We start from the raw sequence: 15,474 nt of genomic DNA, 5'->3' as shown, positions 1-15,474 counted from the left end.
GTGCTTCAAGTCCTCTTCACTTTCATCAAGCAAGGTTGTATACTATGCATAACACAGATTGCTAACGAGTTTTCCTCTAATCATGATGTCCCTTTCTTCTTCATATAGTCCAGCTTCTCAGGTTATTTGCTCAGCATACAGACTGAATAGGTGTGATGAAAGAATACAACCCTGATGCACACCTTTCCGACTTTAAACCACTCAGTATCCCTTGTTCTGTCTGAACAACTGCCTCTTGATCTATGAACAGGTTCCTCAGGAGCACAATTAAGTGTTCTGGAATTCCCTTTCTTCACAATGTTATCCATAATTTGTTATGATCCACACAGTTGGATGTCTTTGCATAGTCAATAAGACACAGGTAAACTTTTTTCCAGTATTCTCAAATTTCAGCCAAGATCCATCTGACTTCTGCAATGATATCCCTCATTCCACGTCCTCTTCTGAATCTGGCTTGAATTTCTGGCAATTCTCTGTTGATGTACTGCTGCAACCATTTTTTATCTTCAGCAAAACTTTATTTGTGTGTGACATTAATGGTATTGTTAAATAATTTCCACATTCTGTTGGATTACCTTTCTTTGGAATAGGCACATATATGAATCTCTTCTAGTCAGTTGGCCAGGTAGCTGTCTTCCAAATTTCTTGGCATAGATGAGTGAGCACTTCCAGCATTGCATCTGTTTGTTGAAACATCTCAATTGGTATTCCCTCAATTCCTGGAGCCTTGCTTTTTGCCAATGCCTTCAATGCAGCTTAGACTTCTTCCTTCAGTACCATTGGTTCTTAATCACATGCTACCTCCTGAAATGGTTGAACATCGACCAACTCTTTTTAGCACAGTGGCTCTGTGTATTCCTTCTGTTTTCTTTGATTGAGGGGGCAGTTTTCATTCTTAGATGGTAGGAATCAATTGAAGTAGGCCTGAATAGGAATTTATAAGACAGGCGTTTAAACGTGGTCTCCTCTTGCCAGCCTTACTCAATGGAGCCTTCTTTTTAAAACTTAAAGAAGATGGTAAAATATTGATCTTTGTTATGTTTGAACTTGGAGAAGAAAGAAGGAAAAGAGAAGAACAGAAGAAAGGAAGGGGAGGGGAGGGGAGGGGAGGGGAGGGGAGGGGAGGGACCTATTTACAGAGAATATTTCAGGATACCCAAAAACCTGAAAGCAATTTGTCAAGAAACCCAAACCCTTGTAATTATTCCATGTCCTTCACAGCAGGTATCAGATTTTAAAATTAATTACAAAAAGTTCATGTACATTCTTGTATTGTCTACACTATTCATTGTCTGATTAATGAAAATTAAAGGCAACGATATCAAATACTGAATTCATATTATCTGTCCTTGCATAGCCAACACTATTTTTCATGCCTAAAAGTGGATTCTGCAGAATGAAAGAGCCTTTTCATATAAGATTTTCATTTTTCTCCATCACACATGTCCTGTTTCACTTCTGCCACAAAGAAACTCTTGCAGTTCTCCAAAATATACCATGCTTTATGAGGCCTGTGTAGTCTGGCACCTGTTGTCCTGTCCATCTGGTCAACCCCAACGTTTCCTTCAAGACTTTAATGGCCCTTCCACAGAGAAGCCTTTCTTGATCACGTTTCTTCCTTCATTCTCCCCTAACAGTTTATGGAAACTCTGCCTGATAATGTACCATGTTTGGTTAGTTTGCATGCCCATCAGTCCCACTAGACTCCAAAGAGCAAAGGCTGTTCTGTTCTTCATGTTTTCAGAATCTTTCAGTCCAGAAACTGAATAAACTCTTCATGCCTTAACAAAGGTATGAAGTGGAGCTGGAAACCTCAAATCTTGACCTATATTTTCACCTTGAAAGCTAATCCATCTATCTGGCTCACCACAGACAACTTCTTTCCAGAAGCCCCTTCTCTAGATGTTTTGCAATGCATGGAAAAGGTAAATCTGGACAGCATAAAGTTCATTTCTCACATATTGATTCAACGTATGGAACAGACAGGAAAACAAAACAGCAGTGAAAGAATGCCAACTCAGACTTTTCTAAGGTTGAAATTACCTTAAGTAAGCACAAATCCAGGAAGTCCTGGGGGCATACTGGTTAAGCGCTTGGCTGCTAACCAAAAGGTTGGCAATTCAAACTACCCAGTAGCATCTCGGGAGGAAGGCCTGGCAATCTGATCCCATAAAGATTACAGCATAGGAAACCCCTTGGGCAGTTCTACTCTGTCCTTTAGGGTCACTTTGAGTCAGAATCAACTAGATGACAACGGGTTTTTTTTGTTTGTTTGTTTTCTTTTCAGTGTAAGTCAGAATCAACTCCATGGCACATAACAAAAACAACATCCTCTGTCAGAGATTCCATGCACCATTCTGTCCCACATGTGGTTTCCATAAGGAGCCCTGGCAGCAAAGTGGTTAAGCGCTCGGCTGCTAACCAAAAGGTTGGTGGTTTGAACCCGCCAGCTGCTCCACAGGAGAAAGACCTGGGGATCTGCTTCCCAAAAGATGACAACCTAGAAAACCTTATGAGGCAGTTCCACTCTGTCACAGGGCGTCACCACGAGTCAGAGTCAACTCGACGGCACCCAACAACAACAATGTGTAGACCATCAATCTTCAGGTGTTAGAAAATGAATTCTTCTCATCCTTTTATCAAACAATTAGGAAAGTGCTTTCCAGAATATTAAATGCCTTTTTACATTTTTATTGCCATAAAAAGTCCTCAAAAATACAGATCTTGATAACATAATTTACACCCTATAAACACAGTGAAGAGTAACATAAGTTGATACAAAATGATGTCATAGCACGAGGTTAGAAAATAAATATTGGTATTATCATTTTCAATTAGGTTCTAATTCATGTCTTTAGCTACATTTTGCTATGTTTGTATTGTTTTCGTAAAATGGGAGGAAAAATCCTGCATTAGCAATAGCCCTGTATGTTTTTTCAAAGAACTTTTCCCAAAGCAGAGAAACCACTTTACTCAGAAAAGCAATTCCAGAGGGGAGTGACTGGACATAAGGAACTTAGCTTGAAGCCCCGCATCTCATGTTTACTCGTGAGCCCTACAAGGCTCTGCTCTTTAGGGTCAAGGGGAAATCACACCTTGTCTTCCTCCTTGGCCCTCCCGGAGCTGAGCATCTGCTGAGCACATGGTTGAGCTCCTACTCCTGACACTGTTCTATGTCAGTGTACTATCAACAACAGCAACAGTCCCCGGGCGGTGCACACGGTAAACACCCCAACTGCTAACCGAAAGGTCGCAGGTTCCAGTCCATCCAGAGGTGCCTTGGAAGAAAGGTCTCGTGATCTATTCCTGAAAAATCAGCCCTGAAAAACCCTGTGGAGCACAGTTCTACTCTGGTGTGCATGGGGTTCCCACGAGTCAGAACGGACTTGGAGTCAACTGATCTAGTATTTTTTTTTTAAGTAATGACAATGGTACCTGAGGGAACCCTGGTAGAGCAGTGGGTAAGCACTCGGCTGCTAACTGAAAGATTGGCAGTTCAAACCTACCAGCCTCTCCATGGGAGAAAGATGTGACAGTCTGCCTGCGTAAAAATTGGTGGGAATGAAAAATGGTACAACCGCTTTGGAAAACGTTATGGCACTTGGTTAAAAAGCTAAAAATAGAAATACCATATAATCCAGCAATCCCACTCCTAGAAATATACCCTCCAGAAATTAGAGTCTTCTTGTCCCAGCCTACCTCCGGACCACGTCCCACTCCAGGATCTCCTTATTCTCTGCTCCAGCTGCAATCCCACTCTCATTTCCTGGAATGTACCATGCACTCTCTTACCACGAATTCTTTGCACATGGTGTTCCCTCTGCCTGGAACTCTCACCCTCCCCTCTACCTTACGCCGAATGAACAGATCTCAGCTCAAACCTTCCCTCTTTCGGTGTTACCTAACACTCCAGGCTCCACGGGTCCCTCTGAGTTGTGTTTTGCTCACCAAACACCCTGGCTTTCCCTTGACAGCAGTTTTCATGCATTGGTCTTTGTATAGTTATTGTTGTTAGCTGCCATCGAGTTCAACTCATGGTGACCCCATGCACAACAGAAACACCTCCTGGTCCTGCGCCATCCCCATGATTGGTTGTGGATGGAATCATTGTGATCCATAGGGGTTTTCAATTTTTGGAAGTAGATTGCCAGGCCTTTCTACCTAGTCTGTCTTAGTCTGGAAGCTCTGTTGAAATCTGCTCAGTATCATCCTACCCACTGCCATCAAGTCAATTTCAACTTATAGTGACCCCATAGGATCTCCAAGGTTGTAATTCTCTTCAGCGGCAGACTGCCACATCTTTTGCCCAAAGAGCCACTGGTGGCTTTGAACAACTGACCTTTCAATTAGCAGACAATCACTTTAACCACTGTGCCACCAGGCCTCCTTTGCATCATAGCAACACATAAAACTCCTCTGACAGATGGGTTTTAGCTGTGCATAAAGTGCATTGGCCGGGAATTGAACCTGGGTCTCCTGCACAGAAGGCTAGAGTCCTACCACTGAGCCACCGCTGCCCCTTGAAGACACTGCCTGCCTGCCGTATTAGGTGCTGTGACGTTCACCAGGCCGTGCACATTGGTGCAAGACACAGGTGAGGGGCTGAAGATGGGCCGAGGCCCTGTTCTCAGAATGTCCTTCTGTGACTCTTGCCACTGCCTAACTGTTAGGTACAGGAAACTAGGTTACTTTGTGGGCGCAGACGCTGTTCTCAATGGCAAAAAAAAAAAAAAAAATGCTTATAAGATCCAAAAATTCCAGTTTGCAAATTAGAAATTTCACACCCAAAATGAAATTGGCAAGAAGCCCAGAGCTCGCCGTTTTCACTTTAGGTACGAAAGTTCTCACATGGATTTACTCAGATAGTAACTAGGGCATTAAAATGTCCTTGTGTTTAACACATTTATGTATGATCCGTTGGCGTGATTATTTACTTACCAAATGGATTCAGAATTGTTTTTTTTTTTGAAACTGTCCAGGAATCACACATTAATTTATTTCTAAGATGTTCTGTGATCTGAAAGCATGGAAGTTCTTATAAAAAACATGTATCTATTTAATAACTCTGTTTGCATAATCTCTTTTTTCCATAAATAAAGTTTTATTGCAACACAGCTTTTCCCATTCATTTACATATTGTCTATTATCACTTTTTAATAATAGTTAATTTTATTGTTGTTGAAAATGTACACAGCAAAGCATACACAATTCAACGATTTCTACATGTACATGCAACGACACTGATTGCATTCTTCAAGCTGGGCAACGATTCTCGCCCTCCGACCCATCACGGGGATGGCACAGGACCAGGCCGCGTTTCCTTTCATTGTTTGTGGGGTCACCATGAATAGGGAGCAAACAACAACAGCAAACCAAAAACCAAACCCTTGGCTGTTGAGTTGATTCTGATTCATAGCCACCCCACAGTGCCATCAAACGCCCGTCTTGTGTTATTTGAGGTAAAGGGGGACATGACGACGGGAAGGAGATATCACACTTGCTCTAGTCTTCAGCTTGTCTCAAGCCCCTTCCTTTTGGGGGCTGTCACAGCAGTCATTCCTCCAGAAGCTTCAAGCCCCCCCTCACACTTGCTGCCTGAGCAACCTCCTTAGGTCCCCTGTTATTTCACACTCCAGGGAGCCCTGGTGGCTGCCAATCCAAAAGTTGGTGGTTCGAATCCACAGAAGTGTATGTTCCACCATTTCTTTATCAAGTGAGGAATCAAAGGAGAGGAAGAGTGTGAGTGCGTGACGGTGTGTGTGTGTGAATATGTGTATGAGTGTGAGTGTGTGACTGTGTGATTATGTGTGAGTGTGCATGTGAGTGTGTGATTTTGTGTGTGAGTGTATGTGCATGACTGTGAGTGTGGGAGTGTGTGTGGTTGTGTGTGTGTGAGTGTCTGTGAGAGTGTGTGTATGTCTGTGAGTGTGTATGTGCGATTTGTGTGTGAGTGTGTTTGATTTGTGTGTGTGAGTATGTGTGGTGTGTGTCTGTGTGTGCCTGTGTGTGAGCACTTGAGTGTGTGGGAGGGTGAGTGTGGGAGGGTGAGTGTAGGAGGGTGAGTGTGTCTGTGAGTGTGTGTGCATGCATGTGAGTATGTGAGTGCATGAGTGTGAGTGATATGAGTGTGTGAGTGTGGGCATGTGTGTGTGAGTGTGAGTGTGAGTGTGTGTGTGTTGGTCTCATCTGTACTTGTTCTAACATTCAGAAGTGATTAGATTTAGAATCCACCCTAGTCCGACTTGACCCCATTGGCATACCAAAAAACCCCCCATTTCCAAACAGAATTATATCCATAGACATGTTGTTGTTGTGGCAGTGGTTGTTATTGGGTGCCATGGAGTCTATTTTGACTCACAGCGACCCCATGTATGACAGAGTGGAGCTGCCTCAGGGGATTTTCCTAGGCAATAATCCTTACAAGAGCAAATCGCCAGGTGTTTCTCCCACAGAGCCACTGGGTGGTGGAGGTTATAATTCCAACACACACTTTGGGGGACACAATTCACTCCACAGTACTGCCCTTCACCACGTTTCCCACATGGGTGCCCTTGCTTGTGTAGCCCCACCTCCACCCTGGGTGTCTACGATCCCCCCATGCTGCCCCTTTCCTCTTCTTCTGAATCTCTTCTCCTCACACTCAGAGACCCAATTCAGGGTCCCCTTCCTCCAGAAAAGACCCCTGGCCCTGATCTCCTCTGGGGCCTGAGGAGTATCTGTATCCATGCCTGGCTTGTGGCCATTCCTCTTGTCCCCTTGAGAAGCAGCCCAATTGGGGTCGTGGGGAGCTTGATATCTGCCACCAGGTAACTGGAAGTTTTGAATTCCAGCTATGCCATTGGGCATCTTACCTAACTCCTCGAGGTTAATTCTCAAGTGATAATTCTTCCCATGTTGTAGGGAAGCAGTGTGTTATAGTCTAAATCACAGACCGTGGAACTCGACTCCTTGGTGTGAATCTTGGACCTGCCACTTCCCTGGTGTTCGACCTTGGGGACTTTATCTCAACCGGCTGCATCCTGATTTGTGAAACAGTGTTGTTAACAGCAGCAAGGATATACAGTTACTGTGAGGACTGAGTGGGACAATACAGACGAGCCCTTAGTATGGGCCAAGCACAGAATGCAGTCATTGTCATTATAAGGTGGGTAAGGGGAGAAGGGAGAGGGGGGAAAATGGAGGGAGAGGGAGGAGAGGAAGAAAGGAGAGAAGGAAGGGACTTCCATAAATTCTAAGGAAGGTTTGGATGATCCTATACCCAATCATCAAAGGAAATACAAAAGCCAGGAGGGAGAACTAAAATTTTTAAAGACTACAATCCCTGGTGTTGCAACAGTTAAGCACTTGACTACTAACCGAAAGAATGGCAATCTGAACCCACCCAGCAGCTCCATGGGAGAAAGACCTGGCAACCTGCTCTGGTAAGGATCACAGCCAAGAAAACCCTATGGGGCAGCTCTACTCTGTCACGTGGAGTCTCTTTGAGTCAGAATCGAACTGACGTCATCCGATAACAACAACAATTAGAAATACCCATTGTACACTAGGAAAAGCATTTCACATTTTTGCTATTGCATAAATCTGAGTCAAATTATTTTCAGTAACCATATTATCAAAATTAGTATCTCCTGGTCTTAGAAAAAAAAGTTTTTGTTTTTCTTTTGTTTTGTTTTTAGAACACCATCACAATTTTTTCACCAGACAGAAGAGAGGCAGGGAGGGAGGGAAGTAAAAGAGAAACAGAAAGAGAGTGACCAGTTTCCAACCTAAGACGCTGCCACCAGTAAATACAGGCACTATTCTATTCTCCAGCAAGCGTGTCACTACTCGTCTGTCAGTGGAGGCTTGCATGTTGCTGTGATTTCGGTGGCGCTTCCAGACTAAGACAGACCAGAAAAAAAGGCCTGGTGATCTATTTATGCAAATCAGCCAGTGGAAAACCTATGAATCACAACAGTCCAATTCACAACTGATGAAGGGGATGGTGCAGGACCTGGCAGAGTTTTGTTCTGTTGTGCACGGGGTCACCATGAGTTGGGACTAACTTGATGGCCACTAACAGCAACAAATATATATGCATTTATATGAGTACATACAAATAGGATAATTTAAACATAGCACAGTGATAAGTTCCTTATTCCTTATTCAATTTACTGAATAAGGAGGACCAAAGAATTGATGCCTTTGAATTGTGGTGCTGGTGAAGAATATTGAATATACCATGGACTGCTGAAAGAACTAACAAATCTGTCTTGAAAGAAGTACAACCAAAGTGTTCCTTAGAAGCAAGGATGTCAGGACTACGTCTCACATACTTTAGACATGTTGTCAGGAGGGATCAGTCCCTGGAGAAGGACATCATGCTTAGTAGAGGCTCATAGAAAAAGAGGAAGACCCTCAACAAGATGGATTGACACAGTGGCTGCAACAGTGGGCTCAAGCATAACAACAACTGTGAAGATGGCGCAGGCCTGGGCAGTGTTGGCGATTTGAATCTACCAGCCGCTCCTTGGAAACCCTATGGGGCAGTTCTACTCTGTCCTACAGGGTTGCTATGAGTCAGAATTCACTTGACGGCAATGGGTTTGGTTTTTGTTTTTAATTTGAATTTCATCACATTTCCGAGGTAAGGCCAAGGAATGATCCATTCAGGTTATTGTGATGAGGATGGTCTGTGAGGTTCTAAGGGCAGCAGCTCCAGCACTCTCCATTTTTTTCTCCACCGTTTCTCAGAGCCCTGACTAGTCAATCTTACCATCATTTTCTATAATAGATACCGAGCCTGGGTGTCATTTCCAAAAGACAAACATCCCGTGATGGTGGAAACAATCCTCTGTATTCCATGGTTTCCCCCAGGCTCTTTGTCCCCACTCCAGACCTGGCTTCTCAGGATTTACAGTAGACCCTCACCAGTGGGCAAGGGCTCGACTGGACAATTAACAAGCATCAGCTCTCCTTTCACCATCAGCCCATTTGCTGAGTGGGTTCACACATCTGGCAGTGGTTTGAAGGGAACAGATCTCCCAGCAACACCTAACAGGAAGACAAATCCACACCAGAAATTCTTTGGTCTCCAAACCTTGACATCTCCTGCTTTGCCAAATCTGCTGTCCAGCCATTCTCTGAAAAGACAGAGCAAGAACGAGACGCAGAAATATCACACTGCAATGTCCCAGGCATCCTAAGAACCGTAGCTGGGCCAGCACAAGCCCTACCGAAGGTTTTACATAAACTCCTGGGATGGGTCTGCCCCTCGGCATGTGAGACAGCTCTGATTCAGGTGCTGTGAGTAGAAAGCACGCCTACTTATCCTCAGCCTTCATTGCTGCTGGTCACAGGAGAAAGCGGCTCAGTGATTGGAAGAATGAGAAAGTTCAGGCCCGAACATTCTGGGGTGGAGGGTCCTGGGGACAAGGCAAAGAACACCTATACTAACGCAAAATAAGGCAAGGCAGTCAAGAGGCACATTTGGTTACCCCCAGAGCAGGTACAAAGCTGCAGTGGAGTAATGTGGTGGTCTTGCAAAGCCCTCTGAAACTTCTTATTAGAATAGTATTGCTGTTGTTATCAGCTACTGTCAGGTGGACCCTGGACTCACGGCAACCCCATGTACAAGGGAGTAAAATGCTGGCCCGTCCTGAGCCATTCCCCAGATCAGCCGTGGATCAGACCCTTATGAGCCACAGGACTTTTTTGACTGATTTTCAGAAGTGGATTGCCAAGTTTTTCCTCCTAGTCTGTCTCAGTCTGGAAGCTCCGCTGCAACCTGTTCAGTATCCTAGGAACATGCAAGCCTCCACCAACAGATGGCGGGTGGCTGTGCTTGAGGTGTTTTGGCTGGGAATTGAACCTGGGTCTCCCACATGGAAGGCGAGTGTTCTACCACTGAACCACCAACTGCTGCACTTGAATAGTAAAGGATGCATATAAAAGACTGATAGCAGAAGCAGAGGTTTCTATTCTGGGGTTCCTCTCTACCATTTCCAAGGTCTCCCCACGAGAATCTGATCCCTGTAAAACTGGCAGACTTCCAGGGGGAAGGCCGCCCTGTTTCCCTTCCAGCCCCTGGACACCCAGGGAGCTTGGGGACTGGTTGTGTTTTGATTGACAAGTGGACACTCTGTCCTTATGGATAAGCAGAGGAGTCTCTTGGAAAGAAGCATCAAAGGAACAGCAGTCTGGAAGGATGACTCCACGCCAGGATAGTTGGAGAATCCATCCAGATATCAGCAGTCGCGGCAAACGTGAGCAAATGAGGCAAACACTTGAACGAAGAGACTTAACGCTGGGATCCCACAGGACGCCGAAGAGGGACAGTGTGACGCACATTTCTTCTTGCTTTTTGTTCATTAGGCGATCATCCAACCAGGAATTACAGGTCTTGAAGGGATTCTCTGAGTTTAGATTAGTTTTGTCTCCGTATTGGTCTCAATTCCTTGTCTTGGGAAGAGGAGCCATCACTTGCCTTTCTCATCCTCTCAGACTCTTTGGCACGATATTCAGAGTCCTGAATGGGCTGGTTCCATGTAATTTTGTGTTCCATCCACTACCTGTCCCCATCACCCACGCATTCTATCTGCTGAAATCTTGGTGCCTGCCACTCCTTCAACATGCGGCAGAAATCTTTGCTCATTAGTCTAGAATTTACTTCCTCACATCCCCACTGGGTCAAGCCCTACTCGCTGTCCCCCCCCCAAAAAAAAATTGCTATCAGGTTGATTCTGACTCGTGGCCACCCCTGCTGTAGTCAGAACAGGAAAGGGAGCTGGGCTGCAGGGTCTGGGAACGTTATCTCGGGGCTGGTTCCTGGAAGTGGGAGGGAGAGAACCGTGGGAGGTGGAGAACCATGCTCCACAGGGTTTTTGACCGCTGATTTTCTGGAAGTGGATCACCAGGACTCTCTTCCAAGGTACTGCTGGGTGAATTCAAACAGTCAACCTTTTGGTGAACAGCTGAGTGTGTTAACCATTTGCACCACCCAGGAACTACCTCACTGTTCAAGTCTCAGTCTAACCGACATTTCTTTTGGGAAAATCCTCCCAAATGTGTTTGCAGGTAGAATTTATTCCTGAAAGTGTGGCCTTTTCTTGTTGTTTGGTGCCATTGAGTCGACTCCAACTCACAGTGACCCCACGTATAACAGGACGAAACAGTGCCCGGTACTTCACCGTTCTCACAATCGTGTTGTGCTTGAGCCCATTGTTGCAGCCGCTGTGTCAGTTCGTCTTGTCGAAGGGCTTCCTCTATCATGTTGTGGAAACCTACTGCGGGCTTTGCAAACTGTGAGAGCCCGGTGTTCTTACACCTCTCTTCTGCTCTACTGTGAAGTTTTTGGTGGACTAGGCTGTATCTTATTCATGTGTGCCGTCATTAAATGTTTGATAAACGACTGTATGAAGAAAGCCAGAGCCCATCTCTTCCTCTCCTTTGCTTTCATCTCTCTCACTTTCTCACCTTCTTTTTTGATTTACAAAGACAAAAACTATAGTCCAGAGAGATTCTGGGTCTTGCCCTAGATTACATTATCAAAGCTGAAAACACAGAAGTAAATCGAAAGATCCTCGTTGGATCCACTACTGTGTTTACTTTTAGCGCAACTTTTTACCGCTGACGAGAATCAACTATGCAGTTGAGAAGGACCACCACACACACAAAAAATTGCCATCGAGTCAATTCCAACTCACAGCAACCCCATATGACAGAGGAGAGCTGTTCCATAGTGCCCCCTAGGCTATAAACCTTTATGGGAGCAGATCACCAGGTCTTTCTCTTGTGGAGAAGCTGGTGGGTTGGAACTGCCAACCTTTCAGTTAGCAGCTGAGCACTTAACCACTGCACCAAGAGGGCTCCTTGGAAGGATGGCAGGTGGTATAAACATTAAAAAAAGCAATATTGTATATTAAAATTCTGAGATTTTGAAGTAAAAACTCCACAGAAGACACCTGCTTTGCAAGTATATCAGTCTCTAGCAGAAAGAATTATTCCTTCTAGATCTAACCCGTTTTTTCTCTGAACCTCCAGCACCTACTCACACCCACAGACACCACCCAATTCAAGAGTCGAAAGTGCCTGAGTGGCAGGGATGTAGTCAGAGCAAGGAAAGGGAGCCGGGCTGCAGGATCGGGGACCGTCACCTCAGTGCTGGTTCCTGGAGGTGGGAGATGGAGATTGGGCTTTTGACTCTACTTGTCCCCATTTCCACAGGGCAATGCATTCAGTCCAGGCGAGTAATCAACCTAAAGCTTTTAGCAAGCGGGGACCTTCATCCTGGAGGAAAGGAATTGGCTGGTGTGAATGATGTGGGATTAAATTCAGAGAGCAGAAAGGTCTTGAAGGGGGGTTATGATAATACATCCCCCTCTCTCTCACGCAGTGAATTAACAGACTCAAAGATGAAGGCAAGGACGACCATCCCCTGAGGCCCTGGGTGGTGCCAATGGTAAACTCTCAACTACTGGCCAAAAGGCTGGCAGTTCGAACCCACCCAGAGGTGCCTCAGAAGACATTCTGGTGATCTGCTTCCAAAAGGTCATAGCCTTTAAAACCCTGTGGGATACAGTTCTACTCTGCACACATGGGGTCACCATGAGTCGAACCTGACTAGGCAGAACTAACGACAACAACATGCCCCTTGGGCTCGGATCTCTCTTGCTCCCAGGGCCTGGTCATCAAAGAGTGCCACCTCAGACCATGAAGTCTCCCCTTGTGGGTGACTTTCTGGAAGCTGCTGAAAGTGAGGAAGTGTAATTTCATCCTTCTCACATCAATCAACAAGCTCATTGATGTGTTTATAATGGACAGTGGCATCCCTAAAGCATTTGGCAGTAATTGCTGGGTCAGCTCACAGGGCAGCCAAGACTTCTAAGAGTGCAATGGAACTGGCTGCTGACGGCGTGGAGCAGGATAGAGTGTTACAGTGATACATGAGAGACCAGCAAGGGTGACAGGCAAAAGGCGATGTGGCACTCTGCTTCGCTGGGAAGTGAGAAGGGTTGAGTTTAGCTAAAATGGCATTTTTATTCCATAGTCCTCATCATCAGCCTATCACAAAGTGATCATTATAAGAAGCCACAGGGCCAGGGTGCTGCTACCTAAATCACACATACAAAAATACATGCACACAAAAGACACACTCAAAAAATGGATCTAAAAAACCTCAGACTCAGCTGAGATTGGTTTTGCGTAGGTGAATCCAGAAGTAACTTCATGTGTTTACGTACATATGTGTGTATGTGTGTGTATGAGTCAGAGCCGACTCGACTGCACCTAACAAGAAGAACATATATATACATATATGTGCATATATAGTTGTTTTTAGGTGTTGTTGAGTCGATTCTGACTCATAGAGACTCTATGTACCCAAGAATGAATGACTGCCTGGTCCTGCACCATCCTCACAATCTTTATTATGCTTGGCTCCCTTGTTGCAGCCACTGTGTCAATCCAGCTCATAGAGGGTCTTCTTCTTTTTCACTGACGCTCTACTTTACCAAGCATGATGTTCTTCTCCAGGGGCTGGTCCCTCCCGACAACATGTCCAAAATAGGTGAAACGAAGTCTCACCATCCTTGCTTCTAACGAGCATTCTGGCTGTATTATTCCAAGTCAGATTTGTTTGTTCTTTTGGCAACCCATCATATATTCAATATTCATCACCAACATCATAATTCAAGGGTATAAATACTGCTTCAGTCTTCCTTATTCATTGTCCAGTTTTCCTATGCATATGAGGTGGTAGAAAACACCACGGCTTGGGTCAGGCACACCTTAGTCTTTAAAGTGACATCTTTGCTTTTTGGCACTTTAAAGAGATTTTTTGCAGCAGATTTACCCAATGCAACATATCCTTTATTTCTTGACTGCTGCTTCCATGGGTGTTGATTGTGAATCCAGGTAAAATGAAATCCTTGACAACTTCGATCTTTTCTCCATTTATCATGATGTTGCTTATTTGTCCAGTTGTGAGGATTTTTGTTTTCTTTATGTTGAGTTGTAATCTATACTGAAGCAAGGCTGCAGTCTTTGATCTTCATCAGGAAGTGCTTCAAGTCCTCTTCACTTTCGGCAAGCAAGGTTGTGTCATCTGCATATCACAGGTTGTTAATGAGTCTTGCTCCAATCCTGATGCCTCGTTCTTCTTCATATAGTCCAGATTCTCAGATTATTTGCTCAGCATACAGATTGTATAGGTATGGTGAAAGGATACAACCCTGACCCACACCTTTCCTGACTTTAAACCACACAGTATCCCGTTATTCTATTCAAATGACTGTAACTTGGTCTAGGTACAGCTCCCTTATGAGTACAAGTAAGTGTTCTGGAGTTCCTATTCTTTGCAATGTTATCCATAATTTGTTATGATCCACACAGTCAAATGCCTTTGCATAGTCAAGAAAACACAGGTAAACATCTTTCTGATATTCTCTACTTTCAGCCAGGATCCATCTGACATTAGCAATGATATCCTCTGTCCCATATCCTCTTCTGAATCTGGCCTGAATTTCTGGCAGTTCCCTGTTGATGTACTGCTGCAACCACTTTTGAATGATCTTCAGCAAAATTTTACTTCTGTGTGGTACTAATGATATTGTTCGATAAGTTCAGCATTCTGTTGGATCTCCTTTCTTTAGAATGATATAAATACAGATCTTTTCCAGTCAGTTGGCCAGGTAGCTGTCTTCCAAATTTCTTGGCATAGACGAGCAAGCACTTCCAGCTCTGCATCCATTTGTTGAAACATCTCAATTGATATTTGTCATTTCCCAGAGGCTTGTTTTTCAACAACGTCTTCAGTGCAGCTTGGGCTTCTTCCTTCAGTAACGTCAGTTCTTGATCACATGCTACCATGTGAAATGGATGAAGATTTACCAGTTCTTTTTAGGATGGCGACTCTGTGTATTCCTTCCATCTTCTTTTGATGCTTCTGGTGTTGTTTAATATTTCCCCCAGAGAAACCTTCAATATTGCAACTCAAGGCTTGAATTTTTTCTTTAGTTCTTTCAGCTTGAGAAATGTGTTCTTTCCTTTTGGTTTTCTGTCTCCAGGCCTTTGCACATTTCATTATAATACTTTACTTTGTTTTCTGGAGCTGCCCTTTGCAATCTTCTGTTCAACTCTTTTATGTCATCATTTCTTTCTTTTGCCTTAGGTACTTGACATTCAAGAACAAGTTTCAAAGTCTCTTCTGACATCCATTTTGGTCTTTTCTGTCTTTTTAATGACCTCTTGCTTTCTTCATGTATGATGTCCTTCATGTCATTGCACAACTCGTCTGGTCTTCAGTCGTTAGTGTTCAATGTGTCGAATCTATTCTTGAGATGGTCTCTAAATTCAGGTGGGACATACTCAAGGTCATACTTTGGCTTCTGTGGACTTGTTCTAATTCTCTTCTACTTCACCTTGCATATGGGCAATTGATCGTCTTTTCTGCAGTTGGCCCCTGGCTCCATTCTGACTGATGATAGTGAGCTTTTC

The sequence above is a fragment of the Loxodonta africana genome, chromosome 17 (assembly GCF_030014295.1).
Source record: "Loxodonta africana isolate mLoxAfr1 chromosome 17, mLoxAfr1.hap2, whole genome shotgun sequence".
NCBI lineage: Eukaryota > Metazoa > Chordata > Mammalia > Proboscidea > Elephantidae > Loxodonta > Loxodonta africana.
The sequence above is the reverse complement of the archived record's forward strand: the minus strand, read 5'-3'. Positions refer to the sequence as shown.